This window comes from Lepidochelys kempii, chromosome 15 (assembly GCF_965140265.1).
Source record: "Lepidochelys kempii isolate rLepKem1 chromosome 15, rLepKem1.hap2, whole genome shotgun sequence".
NCBI lineage: Eukaryota > Metazoa > Chordata > Testudines > Cheloniidae > Lepidochelys > Lepidochelys kempii.
This window is the reverse complement of record NC_133270.1, coordinates 16,918,583-16,937,803: the sequence shown is the minus strand read 5'-3', so window position 1 is coordinate 16,937,803 and position 19,221 is coordinate 16,918,583. Positions and strand designations below refer to the sequence as shown.

The 19,221-nt window shown below is 43.8% G+C and overlaps 1 protein-coding gene across 13 annotated transcripts in view; it reads left to right on the top strand.

Annotated features, from left to right (window-relative positions):
* Positions 1-19,221, top strand: part of ARVCF (ARVCF delta catenin family member) — a 543,783-nt gene that overhangs the window by 194,168 nt on the left and 330,394 nt on the right. Inside the window, exon 4 of one of the 13 annotated variants that reach the window (XM_073313186.1) lies at positions 2,624-2,682. The exons of 11 other annotated variants lie outside the window; for them this stretch is intronic. The gene's annotated coding sequence lies outside the window, so the exon portion shown is untranslated. Of the gene's footprint in view, positions 1-2,623; positions 2,683-11,841; positions 11,857-19,221 lie in introns of those variants that run through there. One more of the 13 variants, XM_073313191.1, reaches the window with a different exon arrangement.

Sequence of the window (19,221 nt, the reverse complement as noted above, 5' to 3'; positions counted from 1 at the left end):
GTGGCATTTTAAAAAGAAATGCTAATACCTCTGTTGTTTTCAGCAGGTTTTTGAAATGCAGCAGGAAGCATGCTCTGGGGCTAGAGATATACCTTGAAATTCTGCTCAGGTTTTGCTAGTTATAAACTACAGTTATGAACTGGGTAAAACCTTATTATGGGATCAAGATAGGTGTGGACTCACCCTTTAGTTAACATAACTGTAAGCATAACCCCCATCTAAGACAAAAGGAATGTGAACAGTGGTGTGCAGGGTGTGAATACAGGGGTGCATTCAGTCATAGTGTAGAAGGCAGAACAAAGAGAAACTGACAACAGATGAGAGAGGGATAGGCAAGGAATAGCTGAAAGCATGGTGGCTGAGCCTGGAAGAAACCTGGGGAGAGATTTTTTGGGTCAGGGATACAGGCCGAAAAGAATGCTTTCAGGGTTGTGAACAAAAGATGATGTTTCCTGCTGATGATTCTTTCTATGTTCAGACACTGGACTTTGTACATTCTTTGTAAATAAACAACATTGCATCAAAGAAAATACCAGTGTCCATCAATTTCTGCTTCCAACTGGAACATTCCCAGGGCTCTGAACTTTGACTAATCACTCATGTCGAAAGAGGAACGTTAATCACAATTTCCTCCATCTCTGTAGGGTTGCCAAGCCTCCCGGTTTCTCTGAGAGTCTCCCAGAATCAGGCCCTATCTCCCGGAGGCTGCTGAAGCCAAACTGGGAGATTTTAGGTGCTAAAAGTCTGGTGGCACAGAGGGGCTAAGGCAGGCTCCCTGCCTGCCATGGTCCCACGCCACTCCCGGAAGTGGCCGGCAAAACCCTGCAGCCCCAGGGGTGGGGTGCAGGGGGTCTCCATGCACTGACCTCGTGCCGACTCCGCAGTTCCCGTTGGCCGGGAACTGTGGCCAATGGGAGCTGTGGGGCTGGCGCTTGCAGGAGTTGACAGTGTGTGGAGCCTCCTGACTGCTCCCCTAGGGACCGCAGGAACGTGCTGACCCGCTTCTGGGAGTGGTGCGGAGCCAGGGCAGGCAGGGAGCCTGCCTTAGCCCTGCTGCGCCGCTGCCCAGGAGCCGCCCAAGGTAAGCACCTCCTGGCCGGAGCCTGCACCCCAACCCCCTGCCCCAGCCCTGAGCTCCCTCCCGCACCCAAACTCCCTCCCAGAGCCTGCACCCCCTCCTGCACCCCTCCCACACCCCAATCCCCTGCCCCAGCCCTGAGCCCCCTCCAGAGCTTGCACGCCAGACCCCCTCCTGCACTCCAAACCCCTCGGCCCCAGCCCAGAGCTCACACCCTCTCCCACACTCCAACCCCCTGCTCCAGCCTGGCGAAAGTGAGTGAGAAAGGGGACTAGTGAGTGACGGGGGGGGGGGGGGCGGATGGAGTGCACAGGGCGGGGCCTTGGAGAAGGGGCAGGGTCTCGGGGCAGGGGCGGGGAAGGGAACAGGGCAAGGGTGTTTGGGTTTGTGTGATTAGGCAGTTGGCAACCCTATCTCTCAATTGCAATTTAGCAGTACTCCACAATAACTGAAGACAAACATTCTTAAGAGCCAGGTCACCACAGTAGCACACACCGCACTGGGAATGTCTGGGAACTGTTGGGATAGCTGGCCTTGACCATACCCATGGACCCACAGCAGCCTATCTGAAAGCATGATCTGGGGCAGGAGGAGGGGGAGGAAAGAGAACTGGGAAGGACTGTGCTTCCCTCAGCCAGCCTTAGGACCCACCATATGGTGCCAGCAGCCCATCCACACCTCCAGAATAACTGTTTCTCCTGCTGTCTGCTACAGTAGTTAGTCTTGTAACTCAAGCTGTGTTGTGATATTGAAGGCACAGGGTTCAGACTGCACTGATGATTCACGATAGGGGTGTGGTTGCATTGTTTTAACCATTTTTTTTCACCTTTTTTTCCTTTAAAAATTAAAACCCCTAGGAAATTACACATCAATGACTTTTCTTTTTATATAGATTTAGGTTGCAAAGTCATTAACTTGAAAGTTAGGAAATGCACAGGCAGCTGTAAATGTCTGGCAACCTTAATTCTGTCTCCTTGTGCATATGATAATATTTAATTACATTACAGTATTTAATAGATTCTAAGGCCAGAAGGGACTAATGTCGTCACATGCTATTTTCACCTTTGACTGCTGCTTCATTCATTGTAGACACACAATGAGTAAATTAGAATTAGGAGTAAATGAGTCACAGTAGTTTTGGCATTTCCTAACTTTATAGTGCTTGACTTTGCAATGCAAATAACTTTATCTTAACTATTTTTGTATGTAATCAAATATATAATTTTAGAAAACGCTTGTATTAATTTAAGATTTTTATGAACACATGCTTGGTAACTGTACAGATTGCAATCAGATACAGAAAAATTAAGTTCACTAATGTTTAATACTCCAATAATTATTTTCATTACCAAGAGAGCAATATGTTTTAATTTTTTTAATTTGGAATTTTACACTATCATCATTTATGCCAACTTCTTTCCTAAAGTAATCCTTCCTGGATTAGAGAGTTTACAGCCATTCAAAAGTAATTTTATATTATGAATTTACTTTGAATAATGAGTCTTCTATTAGATATATTGTTACCCTACAGTGTATGTTTTGCAGACAAACGATTCAGATTAGTTTAAATGAGACATCAGAGGGTGAAGATGACAAAGGGAAAGGTAAGGAGAGATACTGTTCTTAAAAGTTAATACGAGTGTTTAAAAGAAAGGTATGTTTTTTAAAAGGGTATAATCTAGCAGAATAAAAGCGGAATCGTGAACAATAAAGTAGGATTTTCAAATGTGAGGCATGCAATTGTGCATTCAAAAATATTGTATAAGTGTATATAGCTACAGTACTACAATTGCATTTGCAACTCAGATAAAGTGTTTATGTAAATACATACATAACGGGCCATTTATTTATTAATTTACCTGATGTGCTCATGAGCATAATAATGATTATTTCAAATAAGGCACACACAGTATTCCTGGGGGAATTCTGCACCACTGAGCATGCGCAGAATTCATGTCCCCTACAGATTTCTTTGCTTCCCCGCAGAAAAATGACTTTATGACAGGGAAGCAAAGGGAAGCTGCAAGATCAGTCACAGACCACTCCCTAGCAGCACAGGTACATTGTTTCAGGCACCCAGAACAGCTGGCGGAGAGGTAAATCACCGTGGGGTTGGGACATCCCAGCCAGTGGCTCCTACCCTGAGCCAGATTAGCTGCTAGTCCTGGCTCAGCTGGAGGCAGAAGAGGACAGGACTTCCTCTTCCCCTGCAAGGAGTAGCTGGGACTGTGTCAGACCCTCCCCCAGAAACCTCCCCCAGCTGCAGGAAGCTCAGCATCCTCCCCTGCTTCCTGCCCCTATCACTCTTCAGCTGCAGGGGGAAGGGATCACTGTATGAGGAGGTTTCCCCATCCATCCAACCCCCATGCATCCAGACCTTCCATACCCAGACACCCCTGTCAAGATTCACCCTGTACACCCAGAACCCCACAGCCCTCCATACCTGAACCCCACCCCACTGAACCTCAACTCCTGCATCTGGAGACCCCCTGCACCCAGACCCTCTGCCTTTGGACCCCCACCCCTGCACCCTAGACCGCACCCTAGACCACACCCACTGAGCTCTCTGCACTCAAACCCCCACCTGATGAGCCCCACCCCCCTGCATCACTCTGAGCCCCCACATCCAGACACCCATGCCACTGACCCTCAACTAGCTGCACCCAGACCCCCACCAAGCCCCACTCCCTCAGCACCCAGAGTCCCTCACTAAGACCCCCAGACCCAGATCTCTCCTCTGAGCTCCAACCACCTTCACCTGGAAGCACCTGCAGAGTTCCATTGCCCCTACACCTGGAAACCCACCCCCCAACAAGCCTCTGTGCATCCAGATCCCCCACACCTAGACCCCCCTACTGAGCTGCCTGCACCCAGATTGTCCCACACAGAACCCTCTCACCCCACACCTGGATCCCCCCACACTGAGCCCCTTCACACTTGGATCCTGTCTGGTTGAGCCTGCCTGCCCCACGCCTGGTGCACCTTGTGCAGAGGGGCAGGGCCCCAGGGTGTTTTTGGGGCAGGCCCAGGCCTTGTGCTGTGTCAGCGTCAGGCGCCTCACCGCTGAGTCTGCATCCTGGAGGTGGGGAGGCTGCTGGGTGATCTCCCACCTTTGTGTAGCCAGTGCCATGGTGGAGCCTCCACATTTATTTATTGACAAATAAAACTTGCAGAATTTTAAAATATTGCAAGCAGAATTTTTAATTTTTTGGTGCAGAATGCCCTCAGGAGTAACACAGTTGCATATACTATGCAGGCACAATTAAAAAAAAAAAGTCAGGTCCATAAATTGCAAGGACTGAGTTGACTGGTTAGTGGATTATATTGGAATAACTAATTTTGTACATACTTATCTTTTGACTATATAGTCAAAAAGCTACTTCTGGTCACAAACAACCAAATACAGAAAGTATTTTTTAAACTTTTATATCTGAGGTTATGGAACAGTGGTGGGCAACCTGCGGCCCATCAGGGTAAACTGATTGCGGGCCACGAGACATTTTGCTGACATTGATCATCCGTAGGCACGGTTCACTGTTCCCGACGAATGGGAGCTGTGGGAAGCGGCGGCCACCACGTCCTTGCCTCCCGCCGCTTCCCACAGCTCCCATTGTCTGGGAATGGTGAACCGCAGCCAATGGGAGCTGCAGGGGGCTGTGCCTGCTGATGGTCCATGTTAGCAATATGTCTCATGGCCCGCAATCAGATTACCCTGATGGGTCACATGTGGTCCACGGGTCGCAGGTTGCCCACCACTGTTATAGATTAAATTTAATTAGCAATTTAGTCCGGATTATTTTAAGACACCTAAAGTGCGGAAAGAAATAAAAAGTGGAGGTTCTTCAGAAGTCCGTTGCAGATACAAATAAAAATCTGGTGTCCATGTAAAATGTAATCCTTGGTCTACTATTACTGGACCATGTCCAGACTGAGAATGCCTGTGTAATCCCATATGCTGCACTGCCACGTGTCGTATGTGTTTAGATTGTCTAATTAAATGATTCTGCGTGTTATCTCAGGGTGCAAATTTAAATTCTTAGTCTAATCATAATTTATGTATCATATTTAAATGTGAGGCTACAAAAAAAGAACTTAGTGTTCTTTTGTCTTATTAGAGTTTTAGGTTTCTCAAAGTTTCACAAACCAGGGAATAGGAAAAAGTGTGATTTTTCTTTGCCCCGTTCAGGAGAGGGATGTGTTAAATAGCATTACTAAGGCTAATACGGTTGCGCTCACTTGAAGGAAACTGCTCCCATTTGCTAAGCAGTAGTATTTTGATAAAGTATGAAGGGAGAGACAGTATTTGCTATTTTTTTGTGGAATTTAATTCAAAATTATTAAATTCCATTTGGCATTTTTGAGGCCCTTTGGGGCAGAATGCCAGTGTGCTTGAGGCTGAAAGCATCTTGGTTTGGCTAAGTGACCCGTATTTTTCTTAGCTGGGCAGAATTATTAATTATGTGCAGCCCGGCATAAGTATGCTACTGGAAATTCCAACTGAAATCTTTCAGCTGATTTCAGTGGACAACTAGGTTTTGGGGCCATGCAATGGATTTACTGGGCTACTGATTGTCTGATTGGAAACCAGCAGAGATTAGTGGCAATGAGCAGAAGCCAGATGAAGAGTCCTAAAGAATTTCCAGGAGGGTTCTAGTCATGCGTTAGACAAGTCTCTTCTGTTCCCTTACAGAGGAAGCAACTAACTGCTAGGACTGGAGCCACCATAAGCGCACCCAGTGTTGGGGCAGTTGTGTGCCATTATTCCACCAGTAGTACTGCTGCCATAGGATTATTACCCACTGGAACCAGCATTTAAACCATGTTAAAAAAATGATAGCTGCTTGCACTGGATAAGTGGGGAGGAAGATAGCTCGGTAGTACGCATTATGTATGATTAGTTAAGAGGCCTAGATATGCACTAGGGAGTAAGGTGATTGGGGTGGGAGTGGTTTTGTTGGAGAGGAGGGACTGGTTTATGACTATATACCATCCTGAGAATTTTATTGAAATTTGACTTGTTTTGTAGATCTCATCAAGGCTTGAAAGCTAAGCTAAAACTGAAAATTGCATGTATTTTCACCTACAGTATATAAAGTAGTATAAGAAATTCTAGTTTGTTAGTCAATACAAAGTGTAATAAAAGGCAATTTATACAGATACTAGGGGGGACTGTATCGTAAGTAATAGCATCAAGACAGCATAGTTAGGGTTGAAGTTTGTCTTACCATTGAGGGAGAAGTTGGTCCAATGAAAGATATTACCTCTCCCACCTTGTCTCTTATTGTATTACCTGACTTTTGAGGCCTTGATTCAGCAAAGCATGTGTCTAACTTTAAGCACAAGCATTAGTCCCTGCAACTTGAATGGGATTTAAGCACACACTTAAGTGCTTTGCTGGATCTGGGCCAGAGTACTTCATTTCTCAATCTAAAAGTGAATTTAGCACTTTGACATTACTCACACATATATAATTAGAGCAAAAGATACTCTGAAGGTACATGGAAAAAGAAACAAGTTGTTTTTGTTTCCAAAGCAAGAATACTGGCGGCTGCTGTTCAGTTTAGCTAGGATAGATGCTGGGGGCTGAAACATCATTAATTTCTTTATAAATTAAACTTGAGAGTAGATAATATGGAAACAAAACAGCGTTGGGGTTGTTCAAAGGACATAAGTCAATGGGGACTCTTTGTGCCCTTGATTTCAGGGATGTGCTATAATGCAGCTGCTGAGCCATGAAAAGACACTTGCACAAGTGGGGTGGGTGAAGAGAATGATGAGTCACTGTGGGAATGGTAATAAAGGCCTTAAACAACATAGGTCTGGATTCACTGCTTTTGGCCTTGGGGCATTACCTTACAAGGGTTTGTGTTCAGTGGAGGTATGATGTGATGAAACCTTGAAGGAAATCGCAGATCAGAAATCGTTCTACCCTTCAACCCAAACCAGTAAGTTGTTTGTCCTTTTGTGCGACAGTAATATGTGTAGTTCCCACCACTGGAGCACTACTGGGTTGAAGCACTGGTTCTTATACCTTGATTATTCCAAGTAAAGAGAAAATATCCTCATCCAACCCCTCTGAATAGCACCAAAGGAGATCCTTTGACACCTCTCTCCTGTCTTACACGAAAGTAGTGCCTGAGAGGCGGTACTTGGCTAAGGCTTTGGCTACAATTTAAGGCTTTTAGCAACCCGCACTGCTTCCCACAGCTCCCGTGGTGGGGAGCAGTGATTCGCAGCCACTGGGAGCTGCGGGGGCCCATGACCGTGGACAGTGAATGTCAGCAAAATGTCTTGTGGTCCGCAGTCAGATTACCCTGATGGGCTGCAGGTTGCCGACCACTGGTGTAAGCCTTCCTTCCTTCTGTCTGCTCATTTCACTTAATCATATCATGTATCTAAAGTAGTCCCCAATTCCAATGGGGATCATTCACAGTAGTAAGTACAGTGCCTAGAATTAAGTGTTTGTGCCCATTGAATGTAAAATCCTCAGCGTAGGGACCAAGTCTCTTGGTGGGGTATGGCAGACAACTATAGTACCCAACATTAAGTTATAGTAATTAATCCTGCCTCCAGGGAAGGTTTTATTCAAGATACCTATGTCTTTTACTCCGTCAGTCTTCAAGGCACTATCATTGGAACATAAAAGTGAGGAATCCCATGAATATTAATATCAGATTATCATACAACTGATATCATAGTTTCTGTATGTATGTATAGTACCATGGGAATATGAAAGAGACATTTTTAGATAAAAAAGAATTTTGACAATGTTTACCTCTGACAGATTAAGGTTATTTAAAATGGATTAATTTTTAGTTTCATGGTTTCTCAAAGCTTCCTAAACTCATAATTTACCCTAAAACGTTGAAATAGAGGAGAAAGTTCTGATAATTCTATGTAAACCTGTATATGAGCCTCTGATATACCCAGTTGTAGCTGAAATCTTTAACAATATAGTCTGTTAACAGCATGGTTAAGGAAAAGTGTAGTTTTACAAGGTTATCAAAATAAGTTATCTATTGAGCCAAAGATAAGATGCCTTGTTTTTTGTCGATAAATAGTAAACATTGCTGTAGATGATACACTTCAGGTGTGCAATAAATGATTAGAAAAATGGTATTTCACTTAAATAGACTTTTTATTGCAGAAATCATAGACTGCATACCAACACTTACAATACAGTAGGTAAGTATAACATATTTAATCAGAAAATAGCCAGCAGAGATGTGCAGTTTAATACACCCACTTGATCATATGGTTTTAAGCAATATATTGTAAATTTTTATTAACAGGCAGCAATCACTCTATCCTGTATATTCAGTTACCAGAGAGGCAGCAAGGTCCAACTGATAAAACAAAGAATTGGGAGCCAGGAAACCTGCGGGGTTCTATTTAAGGCTTTGCCGTTGATTTATTATGTGCTATTTAACTCTGTGTGTCATTTTCCCAGGCTGTAAAATTAAGTGTAACAAGGCGGCCCCCACTGGGGCGCCCTCTTATGGAAGGCCATGGCGCAACTGGTGAGCCTGCCTCGGTATCCCTTTGGAATTCACCATTATACAGGAATATTGTCTCTTAGCAGCATATTCAAACCTATTAATTAATCTAAAGTGCCATAGTCCACAGATCCCTCATAGTAAAAACAGTTCATTTCAAATCCCCAAAGTAAAACAGGATTACAGCACAGCAGCTCTTCAATCCCTTTCAAAGGTCACCATTCCCAGGTCCCACACCTGAATATAATTAACCACTCAGTCACATTTCCTTTAGCTCTGGTCTCCAGGCCTGAAAGTTCGAGGACATGCTTCTCTCCCACAAGTCTTCTCTTGTATCCCCAAGTCAGGTCTTTGAGCAACAGAACTTGCTCCCGTGTTCCTTTCAGCCAGGCTACCTGCCTCCAAGTCCTAAGCCTGCTCAGGGAACATCGCTCCAAGACCAACCCCTTGTTCTGGGCTTGGCTTTCTGCAGCCTTTCACTCAGGTCTTCTGCAAAGGGAGCGTCCCACAGTATTCCACTCACCCAGGCCTTCTTTCCTGTGAACCCTACCTTTGCTCCTGGGATTCACCCTCCTGTTTTGAGCTCAGTTTCTCCTAACCAGGCTGATTCTTCCCCTTCTTTTTAAGGGCCTCTGCATGAGCTTTCCTGTAACTTGGCAGGGGTTCCACAGCTCTGGCAAGTCCTCACCAACAACCTTTTGCTGTTACCAATGGCTCTCTGTACCAGCTCTCCTCTGCATCTGCTGCCTAGGTCTCTCCTTTCTTCCTGAGGCAGCTCTCACCTGCCCCTGTCTGTCCGCCTCTTTCTCAGGCAGTTCTAACTCCCCAGGTCTTTCACCACTCAAGGGCCCGGGTGCCCTCTTTTAAGCCCAGTTGGGATCAACTGACGATTCACAGGTGCACTGGCCTCTTCCCTCTTAAAGGATCGGTGTCACCTTGCGACTCTCAAATATAACCACCATTTGAAGCGCTTTGAGAATGCGTGCAGTGAGCCACAACAGCACTATGAGCCATCATCATTGTTCTACCTATGTCTGACTGTAGACGGGTAATAAGCATTAATGACGTTTCCCAGTTATCTTAGTTATTGGGTGATCAAAATCATTCTCCCAAGGCTTGCTGAACAAATATGCTTTAAAAAAAATCTTACTTTAAAAGAGAATTGGCCTGTCATAAAATGATTTAAGAACATACTCTTCAGCATGTCTTGATTAAGGTAATTTAGTTCAAATTCTAGCCAGTCTTTGTCTGAGAACACTAAAACCTCTCTACTGTTGCAAATACATGGAAAATTTTTTACTTGAAATAGAATCTGGTAAATGTAGCTCCTCAAAGTTTCTCATGGTTTCCCTGTAAACAGTTGTTATTACCCAAGTCTCCCCACTCCATTCAATGCAGCACTGATTGTACAGCCTTGGTATCAGTTCTAGCAAACTAACAAAGTTTAATAACTCTGGATATCTACCTCCCACACACACATTTCCCAAGTATTTAGTTGGCAGCAAATGCTGCAGGATATGTTAAACTTAAACTTGCAAGAGAGGTTAGAATTGGAAAATACCCCTCTATATCTGCCTGGAGGTGAGATTCTTCAATGGAACATCACTGCAAAGCTAAGCACAGTTTCCAGTTGAGGAAATTTTACTTCTGAGAGTATAACTTTTGTACCTTCCAATCTAGATTCTTCTTACCCTTTCCTTCTCTTCTCCTCAACAAATTCTCCCTCAGTATGCTTTCTCAAGTTTCGTATGTGCTTTACAATGCTTTACAGAGGTTAAGACCAGGAAAACCTAAACAATCAATAAGGTGTTATGTCTGCCATTTAGAGTTTTGGGGTTTTTTTCCAGGAATTGGCTGGAATGTAGATTTCATAGATATTACTATGGAATATGAAAACACTTTGGAGTTTCAAGTTAGTTTAGAAGGGCTATACTATGTCATATGGTTTCTGACCTCACTATATTTAAAATATAATGGAACCCCATAGATGTGTTACCTATTTGGGAACCTGGATTAAGCTAGGTCATTAGGCACTCATACTTCCTAGGACTGAATCAATTAAGGAAGTGCCAAGGGGCAGACAGGGAAGTAGTTCCTATTTGGTAATAAATAGTGAGTTCTATGAAGCAGACTCTTTGGAGATTTGATTAGGTTTTCCTGGTCTTAACCTCTGTAAAGCATTGTAAAGCACGCACAAAACTTAAGAAAGCATACTGAGGGGGAATTTGTTGAGGAGAAGAGAAGGTAAGGGTAAGAAGAATCTAGATTGGAAGGTACAAAAGTTATACTCTCAGAAGTATTGATTGTACATTGCTGTGTGATAAACAGAGGAGTGGATTAAGCTAAATCAGAAAAAGGCACTCTTATTCTGGAATAAGAGTGTTCACTCAGCCCTGGTCTACATTACAGGGTTAGGTCAAATTTAGCCGCGTTAGGTGGATTTTAAAATGAATGCATCTACACAACCAACTCTGTTCCATTGACCTAAAGGGATCTTAAAATAGACTTCTGTGATTCTCCCCGGCGACGGGAGTAGTGCTAAAATTGACCTTGCTGGGTCAAATTTGGGGTCGTGCAGATGCAGTTTGATGGTATTGGCCTAAAAGGAGCTATCCCAGAGTGCTCCAATGTGACTGCTCTGGACAACGCTTTGAACTCTGATGCACTAGCCAGGATCACAGTAAAAGCCCCAGGAAATTTTGAATTTCATTTCCTGTTTGGTCAGCGTGGCGACCTCAGCAGCACAGGTGACCATGCAGTCCCCTCAGAATCGCAAATGAGCTCCAGCATGCACCGAAAGGGAGATACTGGATCTGACTGCTGTATGGGGAGAAGAATCTGTGCAGGTCGAACTCCAATCGAAAAGAAGAAATGCTAATATATATGCCAAAATCGCACAGGGCATGGTGGAGAGAGGCTACAACATGGACACACAGCAGTGCCGCGTGAAAGTTAAGATGCTCAGGCAAGCCTACCAAAAGACAAAGGAGGCAAATGGTTGCTCCAGGTCAGAGTCCCATACATGCCGCTTCTATGATCAGCTGCATGGCATTCTAGGAGGGGACCCTACCACTACGCCACCACTGTCCGTGGACACCTGCAAGGGGGGAGTCTCACACAACAGGGAGGAGGATTTTGTGGATGAGGAAGAGGAGGAGGAGAATGAGCAGCAGCCAAATGCAGAATCCATTCTCCCCAGCAGCCAGGACCTTTTCATCACCCTGGAGCCAATACCCTCCCAAGGTGGGATCCCTGACCCTGAAGCTGCAGAAGGCACCTCTGGTGAGTGCACATTTGTAACTATAGTACAGGATTTAAAAGCAATAGTGTTTAATATTTGATTTGCCCTGAAGAATTGGGATGCATTCGCTGCCAGTACAGCTACTGGAAAAGTCTGTTATCGTGTCTGGGGATGCAGCGGGAATCCTCCAGGGACATCTCTATGAAGCTCTCCTGGAGGTACTCTGAAAGCCTTCGCAGAAGGTTTCTGGGGAGGGCTGCCTTATTTCGTCCTCCATGGTAGGACACTTTACCACACCAAGCCAGTAGCAAGTAGTCTGGAATCATTGCAGCACAAAGCATTGTATCGAACACTCCTGGGTTTTGGTCTCATTCAAGCAACATTCGATCTATATCTTTCTGTGTTAGCCTCAGGAAAGTGATATCATTAATAGTCACCTGGTTGAAATAGGGGAATTTTTATAAGGATTTTTGAAAAGGACCCTGTTCATGCTGGGTTGTTTGCGCTTGGCTAAAAGGGATCATCCTGTAGAATAGCCACATGGCGGTGGGAGGGGTAAAGGGATCATCCCAGAGAACAGCCACATGGCAGGGGAAGGGGTGAAGGGATCATCCCAGAGAATAGCCACGCGGTTGGGTGGGGGGAGGTGTGTGCTGCACATCCACCCGAAAACCGCAGCCCCTCCTTTTAAATGTGAAACCCAACCGACATTGCTTGCTCTGGGAAAGGAGGGCACTGCAGTTTGAAACCATTCCCACATGTTATGAAGGCGGAAGAAGCCAACCCCATGTACCAAAAGGCTTACCATGGCTGCCTGGAAATAGAATTCTGTTGTCCAGCTGTGTATGATATGTGTATGATATGTGTATGATATATATGATAATATAAAAGGCAAAATATGACCTTGTACCTAAAGCACATGTGCTGTTCTCTGTGAATTGCTTGATTCACTGTGAAAGAGTCTCCTTTTTGTTATCAGGAATGTATCATCTTAAATTTTACTCTCCCTTTTTATCTCCCCCAAGGTGCAAATGTTTCTATGCTCCCCCATCATCTCTGTCTCTGAGGTTATCACAGATTAGAAGGTGAAAAAAACGCACTCACGATGACATGTTTTCCGAGCTCATGCAATCCTCCGGCACTAATAGGGCACAGCTTAATGCATGGAGGCATTCAGTGGCAGAGGCCAGGAAAGCATTAAGTGAGCACGAAGAGCAGAGGCAGGAGGCAATGCTGAGGCTAATGGGGGAGAAAACGGACATGATGAAGCGTCTGTTGGAGCTTTAGGAAAGCCAACAAGAGCACAGACCCCTGTTGCATCCATTGTATAACGGCCTGCCCTCCCCCCCAAGTTCCATATCCTCCTCACCCAGAAGCCCAAGAACGCAGGTGGGGGAGGCTTTGGGCACCCAGCCACTCCACTCCAGAAGCCACTCTGTGGCCCAAGCAACAGAAGGCTGTCATTCAAACAGTTTTGATCTGTAGTGTGGCTACAATATGCAATATGGCCTTGTCCTTCCCTCCTACCGCACCCAGGCTACCTTGTCAGTTATCTCACTTTTTTTTAATTAATAAAGAAAGAATGCATGGTTTCAAAACAATAGTTACTTTATTTCCTTTGCCATCTGTGATCAAAGAGGGGAGGGTGGTTGGCTTACAGGGAATTAAAATCAACAAAGGGGGCGGGTTTGCAGCAAGGAGAAACACACACAGCTTTCACTCGTAGCCTAGCCAGTCATGAAACTGGTTTTCAAAGCCTCTCTGATGCGCAGCACGCCTAGCTGTGTTCTTCTAATCGCCCTGGTGCGTGGCTGCTCAAAATCGGCCGCCAGGCAATTTGCCTCAACCTCCCATCCCGCCATAAACGTCTCCCCCTTACTCTCACAGATATTATGTAGCACACAGCAAGCAGCAATGACAATGGGAATGTTGGTTGCACTGAGATCTAACCTAGTCAGCAAACAGCGCCAGTGAGCTTTTAAATGTCCAAAGGCACATTCTACCACCATTCTCCACTTGCTTAGCCTAAAGTTCAACTGCTCCTTACTACTGTCCGGGCTGCCTGTGTATGGTTTCATGAGCCATGGGAGCAAGGGGTAGGCTGGGTCCCCAAGGATAACTATTGGCATTTCAACATCCCCAATGGTAATTTTCTGGTCTGGGAAGTAAGTCCCTTCTTGCAGCTGCTCGAACAGGGCTGAGTTCCTAAAGATGCGAGGGTCATGCACCTTTCCCGGCCATCCCACACTGATGTCGGTGAAACGTCCCTTGTGATCCACCAGTGCTTGCAGCACCATTGAGAAGTACCCCTTGTGGTTTATGTACTGGTTGGCAAGGTGGTCCAGTGCCAAAATAGGGATATGTGTTCCGTCTATCACCCCACCACAGTTAGGGAACCCCATTGCAGCAAAGCTATCCAGTATGACCTGCACATTTCCCAGAGTCACTACTCTTGATAGCAGAACATCAGTGATTCAACTGGCTACTTGGATCACAGCAGTCCCCACAGTAGACTTGCTGTCAAGGTTCTTTCCCCACTCTGAACTCTAGGGTACAGATGTGGGGACCTGCACGAAAAACCCCCTAAGATTATTTTTACCAGTTTAGGTTAAAACTTCCGCAAGGTACAAACTATTTTACCTTTTGCCCTTGGACTTTATTGCTGCCACCACCAAGCGTCTAATAAACATATAACTGGGAAAGAGCCCACCTGGAAACGTCTTCCTTCCACCCCCAAAATCCTCCCAAACCCTGCACCACCTTTCCTGGGGAAGACTTGATAAAAATCGTCACCAATTTGCATAGGTGAACACAGACTCAAACCCTTGGATCTTGAGAACAATGAAAAAGCAATCAGGTTCTTAAAAGAAGAATTTTAATTGAAGAGAAAAGTAAAAGAATCACCTCTGTAAAATCAGGATGGTAAATACCTTTCAGGGTAATCGGATTCAAAACATAGAGAATCCCTCTAGGCAAAACCTTAAGTTACAAAAAGACACAAAAACAGGAATATACATTCCATTCAGCACAGCTTATTTTATCAGCCATTTAAACAAAACAGAATCTAACGCATATCTAGCTAGATTACTTACTAAATTCTAAGACTCAGTTCCTTTTCTGTTCCTGGCAAAAGCATCACACAGACAGAGAAAACCTTTGTTTCTCCCCCACTCCAGCTTTGAAAGTATCTTGTCTCCTCATTGGTCATTTTGGTCAGGTGCCAGCTTGGTTATCCTAGCTTCTTAACCCTTTACAGGTGAAAGGGTTTTTCCTCTGGCCAGGAGGAATTTTAAAGGTATTTACCCTTCGCTTTATATTTATGACACTTGCCCACTCCAAATTGATTCCCGACTGACTGGTAGCAGTCAGGTGTTGCAAGCTTCCACAGGGCTATCGCCACTCGCTTCTCAACTGTCAGGGCAGCTCTCATCTTGGTATTCCTGCGCTTCAGGGCAGGGGAAAGCAACTCACAAAGTTCAAGGAAAGTGGCCTTACACATGTGAAAGTTCTGCAGACACTGTGAATCATCCCATATCTGCAACACTATGCGGTTCCACCAGTCTGTGCTTGTTTGCTGGGTCCAGAATTGGCGTTCCACTGTATCAACCAGCCCCACTGCCACCATGATGTCCGAATTGCCACAGCCCGTGCTTTCAGGAACGTGTGTGTCCATGTCCTCATCACAATTGTCCTTGTGCCGGTGTCTCTTAGACTGGTTCTGCACATACTCCAGGATAATGCACGAGGTGTTTACGATGCTCACCACAGCAGCGGTGAGCTGAGTGGGCTCCATGCTTGCCATAGTATGGCATCTGCATGGGTAACCCAGGAAAAAAGGCGCAAAATGGTTGCCTGCTGTTGCTTTCACAGAGGGATGGAGGGGCGACTGACAACACGTACCCAAAACCACCTTCAATAATGTTTTTGCCCCATTAAGCATTGGGAACTTAACCCAGAATTCCAATGGGCAGCGGAGACTGTGGGAACTGTGGGATAGCTACCCACAGTGCACTGCTCCGTAAGTCGATGCTAGCCACAGTATTGAGGACACACTCCGCCAACTTAATGTGCTTAGCGGGGACATACACAGTCAACTGTATAAAATCGATTTCTAAAAATCTACTTTTATAAAATCAACCTAATTTCATAGTGTAGACATACCCTCAGGCTCTTAAACAGAAAACAAGAGTTCTGGAATAATTATTCTGAAATAGGTACTTCAGTAAATTTCCAAATGTAGACAAGCCTAGAGTACATTCAGGTCACAGGAAAAAGACATAGAAGAGTGTCTTTGAGATCTGAAAGTAATTACTTTGAGACGAGATGTGTGAGGTAATATCTTTTATTGGACCAACTTCTGTTGGTGAGAGAGTAATTACTTTGTAAGTTCGAGTCATACTTAGAAGTAGTAAGTGTTCACATATTTAGTATTGAATAGCTTTGTAATTAACATGCAACTGCTCTGCCAGTGCGTAATACAGTACTTACCCGGGAAGCAAAACATGGTGTAAGTTCTCAGCTACTATAGAGAGGAGAGCTATATAAGACCTGGTGAAGGCAGGAGCAACTTCTAATTTCATTAATTCAGTGTGTAATTGCATAAATTATATGCACTGTAAAAATATTGTCCTGGACATTCTAGTAGTTATTCTGTGGCATTCTAGCTGATAGAAATACTGGAAGAAGAGCTCTGTGTATGCTCAGAAGCTTGTCCCTTTCTCCAACAGAAGTTGGTCCAATAAAATATATTACCTCGCTCACCTTGTCTCTCTAATATCTTGGGATCAACACGGCTACAACAACACTTCAAACAAATACCTCGTGATGTTTTTCTTTCAGCAACATATTTTGGACAAAATGTTTTACACCCCTAAGCAAGACTATTAAGACTATCTGTTAACAGGGATAAAGTCGAAGGACTGACATGTTACTGACTTTGCCATTGTGACCGTAGTAATATTTAGAGTGCAGCGTACTAAAAAGAAGTTTCCCTTGCAGTGATTAACATCATATGGAACTATTTTTAAAATCAGAGCAAATTATAATTTGTCTTTAACTGGCTATGAAATATATTTGTAAAGATTGCAAAATTATAGTCCATGGTTGTCTGTCAAATCTCTTGGAGGGGGTCGGGGGGCAGATCTTACTAATAATGTTAAGTCTTCCAGAAAATAGTCTCCTTGTTTAATTATGAAGATTTGAACTACACTAGATGCTATGTATAAAAAATACAGAAGAAATTAAATTGACGATGTATTGAGCTCAGCACCATTTATTTAGAGAAAACTGTCTTAATATTTTCCCCAAATTTGTAAAATGTGCCATGTCAAACATACCTAAATATAGACAGCCTATCATTCTTGGATAGCTGTGCATTAGTTTCCATGCTATTTGGTCAAATACTATGACAAGAATGTGAGACTTGCAAAGGAGACTAGTTTTTGGCTCATGTAATTGAGATTTTTATCAGAAAAACAAGAAAACTGGGAGGGAAACAACTTATTCATAATATTGTTCATATTATCCAACTATTGAAGCAGTATCTGTATGTCACCCCTCTACTCCCATCACACACATTAAAACTAAGCCATGAGTTAGAACAGTGCAGTTCTCAAATAGAGACCCATTGGTCTCATTTTACAGGTCCATATTTCTTCTTTAACTCCTATTCATTTGTAATTAGTTTTGGCCAGATTCTTTAGTATACTAATTAGTTTTTCAAGAATTCTAAGGTAGTCTCTTCTTTTTCACAGATGAAAGTTAATCACTGCCTTGGGCTCTGTTTAAACTGTGTTAGAGAAACCTGGATACATTGAATCATAGAATATCAGGGTTGGAAGGGACCTCAGGAGGTCATCTAGTCCAACCCCCTGCTCAAAGCAGGACCAATCCCAATTGGTGTTGCTATGCCATATAAATTGGCAGACTCAGAGAATTGGTAAGTGAGATCCCATGGGAAGCTAGTCTAATGGAAAAAAGTATTTACAAGTTTTGGGGAATTTATAAAGAGACATTATTAGGGGCACAGAAACAAATTATCCCAAAGCGTAGGAAAGATAGGAAGGTAAGAGACCACCCTGGCTTAACTGGGAGATCTTCAACAACCTGAAACTCAAAAAAGAGTCATACAAAAAGGGGACACCAGGTCAAATTATGAAGGAAGAATGTAATTTCCTCTCCCCTGCCCCCTGGCAAAGCATATAAGGACAATATTAGAAAGGACAAGATACAAAAGGAGATTTAATGAGCTAGGTACATAAAGAGTAACAAGAAAATGTTTTACAAATACATTAGAAGCAAGATGAAGGCCAAGGAAGAGTGAGAACAGGGTAGGCCCATTTACTCAACGAGGAGAGAAAGACAACAACAGAAAACACAGCAAAGGCCGAAGTGTTAAATGCCTTTTTTGTTTCAGTTTTTACCAAAAAGTTTAGCAGTGGTCGGACAACAAACATAGTGAATGTCAATTTAAGTGGGTAGGAGCTGAGGCTAAAATAGGAAAAGAACAGGTAAAGAATTACTTAGACAAATTAGATATTCAAGTTGGCAGGCCCTGATGAAGTGCATCCTAGAATACTTAAGGAAGTAGCTGAAGAGATGTCTGAGCCATTAGTGATTATCTCTGAGAACTGATGAAGGACGGGAAAGATCCCAGAGGACTAGAAAAGGACAAATATGGTACCTATCTATAAAAAGGGGAATAAGGACAAACCAGGGAATTATAGATCAGTCAACTTAAATTCAGTACATAGAAAGATAATGAAGCAAATACTCAAACAATCAATTTGTAAGCACCTAGAAGATAATAAGGTGACAAGTAATAGTCAACATGGATTTTTTCAGAAAAGATCATATCAAACCAACCTAATATCCTTCTCTCACAGGATAACAAAACTTATGGATAGAACGGAAGCAGTAAATGTGATCTATCTTGACTTTAGTAAGGCTTTTGTTACTGTCTCACATCACCTTCTCATAAATAAACTGAGAAATGTAGCCTAGATGAACCTACTATAAGGTGGGTGCACAAATGGTTGGCAAGCCGTACAAAGAGAGTAGTTATCAATAGTTCACACTCAAGATGGAGGGGGATACTGAGTGGGGACCTGCAGGGATCTGTCCTCAGTCTGGTTCTATTCAATATCTTCATAAATCATAGAATCATAGAATATCAGGGTTGGAAGGGACCTCAGGAGGTCATCTAGTCCAACCCCCTGCTCAAAAGCAGGACCAATCCCCAATTAAATCATCCCAGCCAGGGCTTTGTCAAGCCTGACCTTAAAAACTTCTAAGGAAGGAGATTCCACCACCTCCCTAGGCAATGTATTCCAGTGTTTCACCACCCTCCTAGTGAAAAATTTTTCCTAATATCCAACCTAAACCTCCCCCACTGCAACTTAAGACCA